The 15,952-nt window shown below is 41.3% G+C and overlaps 1 protein-coding gene across 1 annotated transcript in view; it reads right to left on the bottom strand.

The window, feature by feature from the left end:
- LOC122929157 (interferon-inducible GTPase 5-like) overlaps positions 1-651 on the bottom strand; it is a 54,688-nt gene extending 54,037 nt beyond the window's left edge. Inside the window, exon 1 of the mRNA XM_044282666.1 lies at positions 568-651. The gene's annotated coding sequence lies outside the window, so the exon portion shown is untranslated. The remainder of the gene's footprint in view (positions 1-567) is intronic.
- Between the last annotated feature and the right edge of the window lie 15,301 nt (positions 652-15,952).

Raw genomic sequence — 15,952 nt, 5'->3', positions numbered from 1 at the left:
TTTATCAAACCAATACCGCTGTTGGAGGCTGTGTCAATTGATCCTGCGCAGAGTAGGTGATGGCGTGTATCCACACGTCTCTCTGGGAATGCGCTACCATTTGATTCAAAATACAACTGGAGTTTTTCTATTATTATCATATGGGGTGGGAACCCGACTCCAATTGATTACTTCCAGTGTGCCAGGAGGTTATATCTCTACTTTACCCATAGTTATGTATTTTTCCTATATCTTCTTTTAAAACAAACAAATGCAATCTATTTGTATATGTAGAATATTATTCCGTACTGAGGGGATAATGGCATTTTGGGATGTGTAGGGAGCAGATGCTACATAGATGGTATGTTCTTCTCATCGTGTGTCGAGGTAGATGAGAAGAACATACCATCTATGTAGCATCTGCTCCCTACACATCCCAAAATGCCATTATCCCCTCAGTACGGAATAATATTCTACATATACAAATAGATTGCATTTGTTTGTTTTAAGAGAAGATATAGGAAATAGATATAGAGTAAGATAATTCTATACATTATATCGTCAGCAAAGAGAAAGCGAAAGTCTCACCTGAACCATCGCGAGACTGGGGTGTTGCTAGCTGGAGACACGCGAAGCAAGACGCCACAGCGTCTCCCGCACCACTCGCCCCCGGGTCAACTCGATAGCAGCCCATTCTGAAATATACAGAAGGAGGTAAGACATACTATACCTACTGGTTCAGAATTCAAGTGAATTACATGATTAACTTTTCATAAAAAATACTAATATCGCAAGTCAAACATAGCGATTTGGAGCATTAAGACGCAACCACCATCTTTGAGACCATATACCTCGACACGAATAACCAACGCTCTGGACACTAAATATTTGCAAGTCACCTACTATATTTCTTGAGATTTCTTTATATCAATCACGTGTGACCAGGATTATTGCTGACATTTATTACCATGAAAACTGTATACCCATTTTTGGGGATTTTTTTTTTCTTTTATTTCTATTTTTATTCCATTTTTTTTACCATTTTCCACCATTTTTTTACTCTTTTATCACTTGTTTCATTTTTTTGGTTATATTTGTTATATCTTACAATCTATTTAATCTCCATTTGGCTACAACCATACCAGGAGTATTAATGTGACCTCCCATCGCTGCTACTATTGTGACACTAGAAAACCTATAAACGGACCCTGAGAGCTGCTAAGCTGTAAAAATATTATTTTATTAAGTACATGATTTAAAACATACAAAAAGAGATGACAGACAAATGCAAAAGGTGCAGTACATTCCTGGGAGAATTTATAAAGTACAACAATATAATGAAGCAAGTGACCTGAACAAAAGAGCCTATAAGCAAAAAAACTGCGTGACACTAGATTGCTGCTATTATTTAACGCTGCTATTGTTACTATCTACGCTGCTATTATTTTAATACATTTCCACATCTTACATCGACATCCACGATTGCTTTTATAAATATATCTATAAATAAATGAATTCTATTTGACGCCATAGTGTGAGTGCTCGCTTATCCCCTTTTTAGAATGAGTCTTTTTTAGATCTCAGAAATTAGAACTTCTTCCCCATGGACTTTATGGCTTGGGCCAAGAGGATGTGACAGAACCTTCTTCCTCATCGCTCACACCACGCATAACGTTAATAAAAGTTGATTTTCCCGATCCTGATTCCCCAGTTACAGCAATGTTTAACGGGACTTGATCAATGTCATTGAGACATCTTTTCACACCTTCCACGGCTTCTGCAAAATCTCGATTTTCAAAAAAGTTCTTCATCTCCTGCAATTCATTTTCTGAAACAAAATGTTTGGAATCCATATTCTTATCCTTCTGCAATCTGAAGTTCTGCGGAAAGAAGGAGGAACAGGATGTTAGAAGAAAAGAGGCTCTGGTGACCTTCCGAACTGAGAAGAGGAATCTGGCAGAGAGATGAAATTAGTCTCCATTGTTCTCTATCTGGAGAATGTTGTTTTGTAATTTCCTTCTCAGTTGATATTAAAGGGGTTTTCTCATGAAAACAACCAATTCTCTAAAGATAGTCTGGCTATACATTTGAAGGGGAAGCATAGTATTACATTTAAATTAGTAACCGAGTAAGGTCAGACAGAGCAGGAAAAGCTCATAAGCCGGTCATACACATGAGATAAATCGGCTGAAAATTTAGCAGAAATGATTGTTCGCAATGGCGGACGGCAGAGTTTTCCCAGACAACAATGTGATAGGCTAGGTTAGATAATATCAGCGGACCACTATCATTGTCTCGTGTGTATGGACGCCTTATGCTGGCTGTACTCATAAAATATCTGCCGGCCGACCACTCATTTGACTAGTGCCACCTTGTGGAAATGGCTCCCTATGAGTTGAAGTCTGACTTTTTGAAAAGACTTGTGACATAACAAGGGAAAATAGTCAAGCCAGAAATCCATCCGTAGACAGTGGTTTCGGTATGCTATTGGGGTGTGCTAAACAACATGTATATTACTATCCAGACGATAGATGTAGCATTTGAAATCTCAGTGAAAACACCTGAAATACTGGACCAAACTGTCAGGGGGCATCTCCATGTGGGTAATTTTTTTGTCTACGTTTAGGAAAATAGTATATGTGTGTCTTACAATACACAGGGTTGCATACGATAATATATGTAAATGATAACGTGACATACTAGGCATAAATCTGTGTTGGTGCATCTCCACAAGATTCAAATTTAATTGTTTTTGGTTGAAGTTTGGGAAAACAGCATACACGTGTCTTACAATATGCAGGGTAGTGGACCGTTTACATCTCTGAGTGATAACGTAAAAAACTAGGCCAAAATCTGTGTTTTTTCATCTCCAGGCATTTCAAGTGTTGGTGCAGGGAAATAATGGCACAGTAGGTTGTCAAATTATGTTTTACACTAGAGGCATTTTTTTCTGAATCTGCATATTTTAACGCCCAAAAGACATTAGGCCCAAATCTGTTAGTGGCGCCAATACAGCATTATTTGTAAAGTCAACTGTTGGTAGTAGTGTCTTCAGTGCGTTTGTGGAAAGGGAAGGACATCGTATTATGCCTCATTTCTTTAAGTTCCGAAAGATAGATTTGCAAACAGTTCCATACTTTGTGTATATTTAGGCCCCAAAATTTCTGGGCAACGGAAGGGTTGCAAACGAAAGACCCAGAGCCAGAATGTGGGTGGTAGCAGCATTAACTATCGGGCCAGAAGTAGTAATAGTAATAGTACTAATAAATAGTAGTAGTAATAGTAGTAGTAGGCTGCAGATGTCCCTCCAGGCTTTGGAAAGGCGCAACATTATCGTTGAGGAGAAGGAGGATGAGATTGTGGATAGGATGGCTCACTCCTCCTCTGAGTTCCAGCAGGATGATATGAGGGTGACTTCTGAGTTTACACAAGATATATAGACCCAATATTTGGTCCAAGGTATAATAATATCAGAAAAAAGAACCAACAGCCAAAGGTTATACACACCTTGTTTTTGACCTATTAACATAAAATGTACATTTTATTCAATGCAACAAGAAATAAGAAAGGAATGTGACCTGAATAATGTGATTTTGATTTAAAAAATGCAATCCCTCTCAGTTTATTACTTGGTGGTCACCAGAGATATAATATGGATGGCAGGAATAGTTCTGTCAGTGGTTAGTCAGAACTCTTATTCAGATCTATCCATTTTTACATACATGCAATTATAGTAAATGTCCATCTCAAATGACAATAGGGTCTTCAAAAATTACTATTTGATGTCTTTTACTTATATGGGAGTATAAGTATAGTCTAAAATCTTCTGACAGAGATGTAATAAATACAGTGCCTTGAAAAAGTATGCATACCCCTTTTAACATTTCAAAAAAAATTCACGTTACACCCACAAACTGAAATGTTGATGTGATGTGTGTGATTACACAAAGTAGTACTGTATGTGCAAAGTCAAAAGAAAATTATATATCGGTTTCAAAATATTTAATAAATAAAAATCCGGACAGTGCAGTGTGCATTTGTTTTCAGCCCCCCTGAGTCAGTACTTTGTAGGACCACTTTTTGCAGCAATTACAGCTGCAGTCTTTTGGGGTATGTCTCTACCAGCTTTGCAGAAGAGCTTACACTCGGTCAGATTGGATGGAGAGCATCTATGAACAGCAATTTTCAAGTCTTGCCCCAGATTCTCAATGTGATTTAGCGAAAAAAATGAACCTGGTTCACACCTCCTCATGCTATGCTTTGATCTAATAACTACTTTTCAGAATAATTACCATCGCTTCTCAGTGTCATAAATAGTATACAGGCTCTATGTTGCATGCTTACATGAGGCATTAGTATACATTTTGATCAAAAAGCATAAGCCCACTCACCACGACCTGCTTAACACTTCTCCACAACTTTATCCCTGACCTGTCTGGTGTGTTCCTTGGTTTTCATAATACTGTTTGATCACTAATGTTCTCCTAACAAACCTCTGAGGCCTTCACAGAACAACTATAGTTATACTGAGAGTACATTACACCCAGGTGGACTTTGTTTACTAATTATTAGGTGACTTCTGCAGTTGGTTACACTGGATTTTATTTAGGGGATCAGAGTACGGGGGGCTGAATATAAATGCATTCCACACATTTCCAGATTTTTATTTATTAAAAATATTGAAAACCATGTATCATTTTCTATTCTCTTCACATATGCTATCTACATTGTGTTGGTCTGTCACAGTGTTTCTCAACTCTAGTCCTCAGGGCCCACCTACCAGTCATGTGTTTAGGATTTTCTTAGTAGATCAGGTGATATAATTAATATCAATGCATCAAAACTTACCACAGGTATTCATTCTGTGGGATGTTCTCAAATCATGACCGGCAGGTGGGTCCCGAGGACTGGAGTTGAGGAACAGTATAATACATTTAAGTTTGTGGGTGTCCTTGATTTACAACAGTAATGCAGATACAAAAGGTCTTAGTACAATGTCAACATAGACACTATACCTTGTGTTAGGAAAATATTCCCAAACACAGCGGTCTTCCCGGAATAGGTGTTCTTTTATTGTGAATTTTAAGCAGGGCATACAAAGTTGGTATTGTAGGATTTGTATGCTTACACTATACTAAGACCTTTTGTATCTGCATTACCATCGTACATCAGGGACACTAAAGATCTGCTCTTGAAGATAAGGGATATGGTCCTACCACCAAATACAATGTTGGCTAGCCTTGACGTAAAAATCACAGTATAGTAATATACAGCCAGGGGTACACCACCAATGAGGCCCATTGAGGCGAGCGCCTCAGGCAGCACCAGGTAGGGGCCATAGCCGAATGGCCATGGGCTGAAGGGAAGGGGTTAGGTTAAGAAATTGGCATTGGGGAGTAGGGGCGCCCTTTCAGTTTTCGCCTCAGGCAGCAGAAAGGCTAGGTGCACCCCTGTATACAGCATCTATTAGGCCATCAATTTCTGAGCACAAACAGCATCAATTTTCACCAGTGCAGTGGATTATTTCTGTTACTTTTGGAATTTATTTTGGAGTACAATTACTTTTTTCTTTCAGAGTGTCTATTGTCACCAGAGAAAAGGCACCGCTCTGGGGACGGCATGTGCCCCGACCTATGCAAATATTTTTCTAGGATGGTGAAAAAACTTATCTAGTATTCACAGAAGAGCTTTCTACCTATACCACTCATATACTTTACTGGGGTAGGTATATAGATGATATTTTATTATTTTGGGAGGGGAATAAACACACTTTGTTCAATTTGTTCAATGATAATGAAATTGGAATAAAATATACGCACGAAAATTAAGACAAAGAGAAATATTTGATGGACCTAAAAATCACATCTATCGTAAATCTACAGCAACAAACAATTATTTGCACTGGACTAGCTGGCACCCTCCTCCTCTCAAGACACCCATAGCCATAGGATACCCATAGGCCAATACTTAAGGGCCCAGAGGAATTGCTCCACCAAGTCCTTTCTGAGAGAATACGAAGATTGTATTGTAGACTTAAAGGTAGGGGATATCCCTCTCATACTCTCAAAAGAGCTTATAGTAGGGCTAAAAGGATGGAACGTAAGCACCTTCTAGGTGCAAATCCTGAAAAGAACACCAATAAGATCAAGTGCATTGACGGTTATTCCTCTGAGATAGAGAACATCCTGGTCAGGCTGAGAGCAGGTAGTGACCTACAAAGTGTTCTAGACCAACACCCAAGCTTAATCTATAGGAGAGGACCTAATTTAAAAGACCAGCTAGTACATAGTTTCCTTCAAGAAAAGGATACAATTTCCAAATCTATGAAACCCTTATGGGTTTATCGCCATGTGGTGATTGCTCGTTTTGTAGGTTTATGCCCAGAATAAAGAGCTTCACTAACCCTTATGATAAAAGAAAGTATGAAATCAGATACTTGATCACATTTCGTACCCAAGGGGTTGTATATATATCCTCTTGCCCTAAGTTATGTGTTGAAAAAACTATACAGGAACTGCAGCGACAGATCTCAGGACATTTGAGTGCTATCCAGATTGATATAGAAATGTTGTTACATTTGTTGATAAAAAAAAAATATTTATCACTGAATAAAAATTTTAAAAATAAAATACACTACACATATTAGGTATCGCCGCATCCGTAACGACCTGATATATAAAACAGTCATGTTACTTTCCCCGCACGGTGAATGCCATAAAAATATAAAAACTATGAGAAAATTGAAATTTTGCCAACCTTACTTCCCAAAAAAGGTAATAAAAGTGATCCCAAAAAATCGCATGTACGCCAAAATAGTACCAATCAAACCGTCATCTCATCCCGCAAAAAATGAGACCCTACTCAAGATAATCACCCAAAAACTGAAAAAACTATGGCTCTTAGACTATGGAAACACTAAAACATGATTTTTTTTGTTTCAAAAATGAAATCATTGTGTAAAACTTACATAAATAAAAATTAAGTATACATATTAAGTATCGCCGCGTCCGTATCGACTGGCTCTATAAAAATATCACATGACCTAACCCCTCAGGTGACCACCGTAAAAAAATAAGTGTCACAAAAAGTGTAATAGCAAGCGATCAAAAAGTCATATGCACCCCAAAATAGTGCCAATCAAACCGTCATCTCATCCCGCAAAAAATTAGACCCTACTCAAGATAATCGCCTAAAAACTGAAAAAACTATGGCTCTTAGACACTAAAACATTTTTGGGGTTTTAAAAATGAAGTTATTGTATAAAACTTACAGAAATAAAAAAATTGTATACATATTAGGTATCGCTGCGTCCGTGACAACCTGCTTTATAAAATTACCACATGATCTAACCTGTCAGATGAATGTTTTAAATAACAAAAAAAAAACGTGCCAAAAAAGCTATTTCTTGTTACCTTGCCGCACAAAAAGTGTAATATAGAGCAACCAAAAATCATATGTACCCTAAACTAGTACCAACAATACTGCCACCCTATTGCGTACTTTCTAAAATGGGGTCACTTTTTTGGAGTTTCTACTCTAGGGGTGCAACAGGGGGGCTTCAAATGGGACATTATGTCAAAAAGTCCAGCAAAATCTGCCTTCCAAAAACCGTATGGCATTCCTTTCCTTCTGCGCCCTGCCGTGTGCCCGTACAGCAGTTTACGACCACATATGGGGTGTTTCTGTAAACTACAGAATCAGGGCCATAAATAATGAGTTTTGTTTGGCTGTTAACCCTTGCTTTGTAACTGGAAAAAAAATATAAAAATGGAAAATCTGCCAAAAAAGTGAAATTTTGAAATTGTATCTCTATTTTCCATTAAATCTTGTGCAACACCTAAACGGTTAACAAAGTTTGTAAAATCAGTTTTGAATACCTTGAGGGGTGTAGTTTCTTAGATGTGGTCACTTTTATGGAGTTTCTACTCTAGGGGTGCATCAGGGGGGCTTCAAATGGGACATGGTGGTGTTTCTGTAAACTGCAGAGTCAGGGGAATAAAGATACAGTCTTGTTTGGCTGTTAACCCTTGCTTTGTTAGCGAAAAAAATTGGTTAAAATGGAAAATTATTAAAAGTGAAATTCTAAATTTCTTCCCCATTTGCCAATAACTCTTGTGCAACACCTAAAGGGTTAACGAAGTTTGTAAAATCAGTTTTGAATACCTTGAGAGGTGTAGTTTCTTAGATGGGGTCACTTTTATGGAGTTTCTACTCTAGGGGTGCATCAGCGGGCTTCAAATGGGACATGTTGTCAAAAAAACAGTCCATCAAAATCTGGCTTCCAAAAACCATACGACGCACCTTTCACTCTACTCCCCGCTGTGTGGCCGTACAGTAGTTTACGGCCACATATGGGGTGTTTCTGTAAACTGCGGAAAAAATGGGTTAAAATGGATAATTAGGCAAAAAAATGAAATTCTCAAATTTCTTCCCCATTTGCCAATAACTCTTGTGCAACACCTAAAGGGTTAACAAAGTTTGTAAAATCAGTTTTGAATACCTTGAGGGGTGTAGTTTATAGAATGGGGTCATTTTTGGGCGGAGCTGTAGTGGTCCCTAAAAATTGGGTTTTTGTAAATTTCAGAAAAATTTCAAGATTTGCTTCTAAACTTCTAAGCCTTGTAACATCCCCAAAAAATAAAATATCATTCCCAAAATAATTTAAACATGAAGTAGACATATGGGGAATCTTAAGTCAGTACAATTTTTGGTGGTATTACTATGTATTACAGAAGTAGAGAAACTGAAACTTTGAAATTTGCAAATTTTTCAAAATTTTTGGTAAATTAGGTATTTTATTATGCAAAAAAATAAAAAAAATTGACTTCATTTTACCAGTGTCATGAAGTACAATATGTGACGAAAAAAGAATCTCAGAATGGCCTGGATAAGTCAAAGTGCTTTAAAGTTATCAGCACTGGTCAGATTTGCAAAAAATGGCCAAGTCCTTAAGGTGAAATAGGGCTGAGTCCTTAAGGGGTTAAAGACCATTTACCTTAGTCATTTTGTGGGACTTATATAGTAGAAACCACCCATAAATGACCCCATTTTAGAAACTACACCCCTCGAGGTATTCAAAACTGAATTTACAAACTTTGACAACCCTTTATGTATTCCACAAGAATTAAAGGAAATGGAGATGAAATTTCAAAATTGCATTTTTTTGGCAGATTCTCCATCTTAATCCATTTTATACAGCAACACATCAAGGGTTAACAGCCAAAGAAAACTCTATATTTATTACCCTGATTCTGCAGTTTACAGAAGCACCCCATATGTGGTCATAAACTGCTGTATGGGTACACAGTAGGGCTCAGGAGGGAAGGAGTGACATATGGTTTTTGGAAGGCAGGTTTTGCTGGACTGGTTCTTAGGTACCATGTTCCATTTGAAGCCCCCCCTGATGCACCACTACAGTAGAAACTATCAAAAAGTGACCCCATTTTGGAAACTACCAGATAAGGTGACTGTTTTATTGGTACTATTTTAGGGTACATATGATTTTTTTATTGCTCGATATTATGCTTTTTGTGAGGTACCACCCTATATAACACCACAATAAGTACAGCTCTGGGCACTGTTGCCCCCCTCACACACAACAAAACCCGAAAAATCAGCAGACAACCCTGGCACACCAACCTGACCAAAACACTTAGACAAGCTTCCAGGGCTGCTGAGCGGCGATGGAAGAAATCCCATTCTAAAGATCATTTCACCGCATGCAGGCAATCCCTTCTCAAATTCAAATCCTCACTCGCTGATGCAAAGCAGGCCTACTTCTCATCTCTCATATCTTCCCTGTCCAACAGCCCTAAACAACTTTTTAGCACTTTTAACTCCCTTTTCCGTCCTCCAGCACCCCCACCCTCTCCTCTCTTCTCAGCTGAGGACTTTGCCAAATATTTCAAACAAAAGATAGTCAACATCAGAGAAAGCTTTACTACACACTCCCCACAGACCCTCTACACAACTGCTTAGTCCTCTTCTCCCAAAACCTGCTTCTCCACCATTACAGAAGAAAAACTCTTCATTGTACTCTCCAAATCTCATCTGACCACCTGTGCACTTGACCCAATCCCATCCCACCTCATCCCTAACCTCACCACAGTGTTTATCCCAGCCCTAACTCATCTCTTCAACCTATCACTAACCTCTGGTGTCTTCCCTTCTGCTTTTAAACATGCTACCATTTCACCCATTCTCAAAATGCCTTCACCTGACCCATCTGTTTTGTCCAGTTATCGCCCCATATCACTTCTTCCGTATGCCTCAAAGCTACTTGAACAACATGTCCATTCAGAACTGTCCTCCCACTTCTCCTCCTGCTCCCTATTTGACCGCCTACAATCTGGCTTCCGACCCCACCACTCGACCGAGACTGCCCTTACCAATGTCACCAATGACCTACTGACAGCCAAAACCAAGAAACAATACTCTGTCCTCCTTCTCCTTGACCTTTCCTCTGCCTTCGACACTATTGACCACTCTCTTCTGTTGCAAACTCTCTCATCTCTTGGCATCACTGACCTGGCCCTCTCCTGGATCACATCATACCTCACAGACCGGATGTTTAGCGTCTCCCACTCCCGCACCACCTCCTCGTCTCATTCCCTCTCTGTTGGTGTCCTGCAAGGCTCTGTCCTAGGACCCCTACTCTTCTCTATCCACACCTTCGGCCTGGGACAGCTCAGAGAGTCCCATGGCTTTCAGTATCACTCTTATGCTGACGACACAAAAATCTACCTCTCTGGTCCAGACATCACCACCTTACTATCCAGAATCCCACAATGTCTATCTTCCATATCATCCTTCTTCGCCTCTCGCTTTCTAAAACTTAACATGTATAAGACAGAATTCATAATCTTTCCCCCATCTTGTTCATTCACCCTAACACACCTATCTATCATGATCAATGGCTGCACACTCTCCCCAGTCAACAAAGTCTGTAGCCTTGGAGTGACCTTGGATTCTGCCCTCTCCTTCCAACCCCACATCCAAGCCCTTTCCACCACCTGCCGCCTCCAACTCAAAAACATCTCCCGCATCTGTGCTTTCCTTAAAGGGGTTGTCTGAGTTATGAAAAAAAAATAATATAGCACTGAAAATCTGATATATAACTGAGATAAGCAAGTTTTATGCAAAAAAAAAATATATTTTTCCTCATTTCCCTGGTTCTTTTCTGGCCCTTTGTTTACATGGAAAAAAAACAATCTCCGCCCCTCCCCCGCTCTGCTAAGGGAGTGGCTACAAGAGCTGCCCTGAGTGACATGTCTGCCTGCTGGGAGACTCTGCAGCATGTTGTATGTGTAGAACTACAAGTCCCAGCTGTATAATGACACTGCTATTACACACAGGATCTTCCCCCTACCTTCTTGTGTAATGCACTCTTTAGTATGTCAGCTCCAGTGCCCAGCATTGTCTCCTCACTGCCTGCAGAGCTGTGCAGCTGAAGGGGTTAAGAATCCTAGCAGAGAGTACAGTAGACGACAGTGAAGGGGGGCGTGGCTAGCACAGTGACGTCTTGTTTACAGGCTTGTAATCAACCTTTATCAGAGCAGGGAGAGAAGCTGACATCACAGGTCATGTGACCCTCAGTGAAATCTGAGAAACCAGCGACTGGCGATAAAGTGAGTGAATTGGAAAGCTGTTACATTTGCTTAGTTAGGAACAAAAAAATAACTCGGATAACCCCTTTAACTTTGAATCTGCAAAAATGCTTGTACATGCCCTCCTCATCTCCCGCCTAGACTACTGCAACATTCTCCTCTGTGGCCTCCCATCTAGCACTCTTGCACCCCTCCAATCTATCCTCAACTCTGCTGCCCGACTAATCCACCTCTCACCGTTACTCCTCTGCCTCTCCCCTTTGCTAATCCCTTCACTGGCTCCCCATTGCCCAACGAATTCTCTTCAAAGTACTAACAAATACATACAAGGCCGTCAATAACCTGTCCCCTCCCTACTGAGCTACTTTCCCGATACACCCCCACACGCACTCTCCGATCCTCACAAGACCTCCTTCTCTCCTCTTATCTCCTCTTCCCACAATCGCCTCCAAGATTTCTCCCGTGCATCCCCCATACTCAGGAACTCACTACCCCAACATATCAGACTCTCACCTACAGTGGAATCCTTCAAAAGAAACCTGAAAACCCACCTCTTCAGACAAGCCTACAAACAGTGACCCTGCTGCCTCTATACCGCCATGAACAGCTTCACCCGCACCTACTGTGTCCTTCTCCCATACCATGTAGATTGTAAGCCCTCACGGGCAGGGCCCTCTCTCCTTCTGTACCAGTCTGTAACTTGTCTTGTTTATGATTAGTGCAATTGTCTGTATTATGTATGTGCACCGCTTATCATATGTACAGCGCAATGGAATGAATGGCGCTTTAATAATAATAATAATAATCATAATAATAATAATAAAAGGCAAGGTAACCAAACAATGGCTGTTCTGACACAGTTTTTCTTTTTCATTTTTTTTAAAAATAATGTTTACCTGACAGGTTAGAGCATGTGATATTTTTATAGAGCAGGTTGATACGGACGTGGTGATACCTAATACCTTTGGTCTATATTGAACTTTTTGATCGTTTGGTAATATACTTTTTGTTATGTAGGGAGACAAAAAATTACTTTTTTGTCACAGTTTTTACTTTAGGTGGTAGATCACATTGTGGCGAAACCAACCTCGCCACTGGGTTTTGGAGGGGCCTGGCTACCAGCCTCTTGCCCCAGGTTTATGGGCCCTCTCATCAGCCAGGCTTCCTTTGTTCACAAAGGACTTGTACTAACTTGAACCCCTGGTCTAATTCGTGCCATTTTGGGAGGTTAAATGTCTATGTGTATTGTAAAGGGTGGGACATTGTATACATTGAGTAGTGAGGGCTGTTCCATTGTCTCTCTGTGTTTTGGGAAAAATGTGTGTTCTCTGTCTGTGAGTGATTAAGTTAGCCCATTACGTTTGGTAATTGCATTTTGTTGATTGCGTCTCAAACCATGCCAGTGTGTTAGTTAATTGCGTCTCAGACAATGCCAGTGTGTTAGTTAATTGCGTCTCAGACAATGTCAGTGGGTTAGTTAATTACGTCTCAGACAGTGTGTATTCTCCTGCCTGTGATGATTGCATCAACCCATTGTGTGGGGTAATTGTATCACAGACAGAGGGGAGGATTTTGTTTGGGAGTGTCTGAGTGTATTGTATGTGATTATTGACTGTTTTTACAAAACCCTGTGGGTGGTAACCTTGTTGGAAAATTTGTATAAAACAATGCTTGTGTGTTCAAATAAAGAGTTCCTGTTTTACCCTTCATCATGTTGAGGCTGGTGTTTGGGTAACTGATCGACACTGGGGATTGCTATACGCTGAAGATTTGTTATACTCCCCATTGCTATACTATTAGCTCTTGTAAGAGCTGTTCCTGCTCTCTGGATTTAGGAGAGGTTCACACACTGGAGCCTGGAGCCTTGTCGTAGGTCCAGGGTGGGTAGGAGACGGTGAGACCTCAACCAAGCTTCGGCGGTTCGTGGGGTCTGCAGCGCTTACGGTGTCAAGTGGAGAGCTTGGAGTCCTCGGGAAGCGCTAGGAGCATCTATCGACGGAGGCACCCAGTCGGGGTGCCAGGAGATCCGTTACACACATTATATTTTTATAGAGCAGGTTGATACAGACACGGTGAAACCGAATATGTCTATTTATTTATTTTATTTCGGTTTAACAATAAAAGCATTTTTGGGGCAGTTGTCATATATAGGGGCTTATTTTTTGCTGGATGAGGTGACTTTGATTGGTATTATTTTGGGGTACATATTACTTTTTTATAACTGAGGTGAGGTAGGCAAAATTTTAATTCCATCATAGATTTTTTTTATGCCATTAACCATGCAGGAAAAATAACATGATCTTTTTATAGATCAGGTTGTCACGGACGCAGCGATACCAAACAGGCAGGACCTGTCAGGCTTAAAGTTACTATAGGAAGCCGTGACGGCTGTGAAGGCGTTTGGTTGACATGGTAACCACAGCAGAGCAGCTCCATCCCTCTGTTAACCCCTTCCATACAGGGGTCTCTATGGGCCGCAGCATGGAAGGGGTTAAACGGCCGACATCTGTGCCTGCACCGATTTTGGCCGTAGCAGCAAAATGTCAACTGTATGTTACAACTGACACTCTGCCGTGGTCCGGTCATCCTGAATATGATTTGGGGAGCGCTGGAATATACTGGGGGATCGGGCACATGGGGAGCTGCAGAGGGGGGGGGGGGATCATATATACATGTAACAAGATTCTGATCCCCACAGTCATGAACTGTGGGGATAAGAACCATTCAGCCGGCATTACTATGCTCCGATTGGCTAGTCTGGGATCTCAGCACTGCCATCATGTCTGTAGACATGGCGACAGTTTAATGCCACGACAAACCTGGACGTCATAGAGGCTTAATGCAGTGCAGTCCATGATGTACAGGTATGTCATGGTGGCTTAAGGGGTTAAACCACTGCTCAGTGATCTTTAGCGCTCCCTCCAACTGAAAACAACAGGAATCAGACACCATGTGGCTGCCGGTGGCATTTTATGAATAGGCCCTTAAAGGGGTTGTCCGGGATCAAACGTATTTTTTTTAAAACATCTTACTCACCTTTAGTAGCGAAGTCTATGTTCCCAAGGTGGTTTGAGGCGTCTTTCACACTGGAGCATGGCCCCTACAGCCCTGAACAGCTTGTTTACATATCTGTTCCTTCACTTCCTGCCGCCCTGCACTGTGTGTCCCAGTGCTTCTCCTGTCTAACATCGTGTCCCTGCACGCGCCCCCCTCATACATATTCATGCATCCTGCACAGCCTCCACTCCGCCTTCAATCCGCCCCCTCATACATATTCATACATCCTGCACAGCCTCCACTCCTCCTTCGATCCGCCCCCTCATACATATTCATCCTCCTGCCTTATATTCCTCCCCCATATGTACGCCCATAAACTCCTCCTTGCTCTTTCTCTGGCATCTGTCATGTGCTCAGTGTTCCCACATGTATCCATAAACATACCTGACATCATCACACTGTAAGGGGCACGCTCCCACATGCATCCATAAACATACCGGACACAGTCACTCTGTAAGGGGCACGCTCCCACATTCATCTGTAAACATACCTGACGGCATCACACTATAAGGGGCACCCTCCTACATGCATCCATAAACATACCAGACACAGTCACACTGTAAGGGGCATGCTCCCACATGCATCCATAAACATACCTGACACCGTCACACTGTAAGGGGGAACGCTCCCACATGCATCCATAAACATACCTGACGACATTACACTATAAGGGGCACGCTCCCACATGTATCCTTAAACATACCTGATACCATCACACTGTAAGGGGCACGCTCCCACATGTATCCATAAACATACCGGACAGAGTCACACTGTAAGGGGCACATTCCCACATGCATCCATAAACATACTGGACACCGTCACACTATAAGGGGAACGCTCCCACATGCAGCCATAAACATACCTGACGGCATCACACTATAAGGGGCACGCTCCCACATGCAGCCATAAACATACCGGACACCGTCACACTGTAAGGGGCACGCTCCCACATGCAGCCATAAACATACCGGACACCGTCACACTGTAAGGGGCACGCTCCTACATGCATCCATAAACATACCTGACGGCATCACACTATAAGGGGCACGCTCCCACATGTATCCTTAAACATACCGGACACCGTAACACTGTAAGGGGCCCGCTCCCACATGCATCCATAAACTTACCGGACACAGTCACACTGTAAGGGGCACGCTCCCATCTATGTCTATATATATATATACATATTTCATGGTAAACCTTATATACTGACCTGGCGATCAGTTGAGACCGATGTATAACCACAGGAGAGTGAAATGCTCTCACTGCAACTCCAAAAGGAGAATGTGCAAAAAAGATTCATCCCAAAA

Source organism: Bufo gargarizans, chromosome 2, assembly GCF_014858855.1.
Source record: "Bufo gargarizans isolate SCDJY-AF-19 chromosome 2, ASM1485885v1, whole genome shotgun sequence".
Taxonomy (NCBI): domain Eukaryota; kingdom Metazoa; phylum Chordata; class Amphibia; order Anura; family Bufonidae; genus Bufo; species Bufo gargarizans.
Note: the sequence above shows the minus strand (reverse complement) of the source record. Positions and strands in the feature narration are given on the sequence as shown.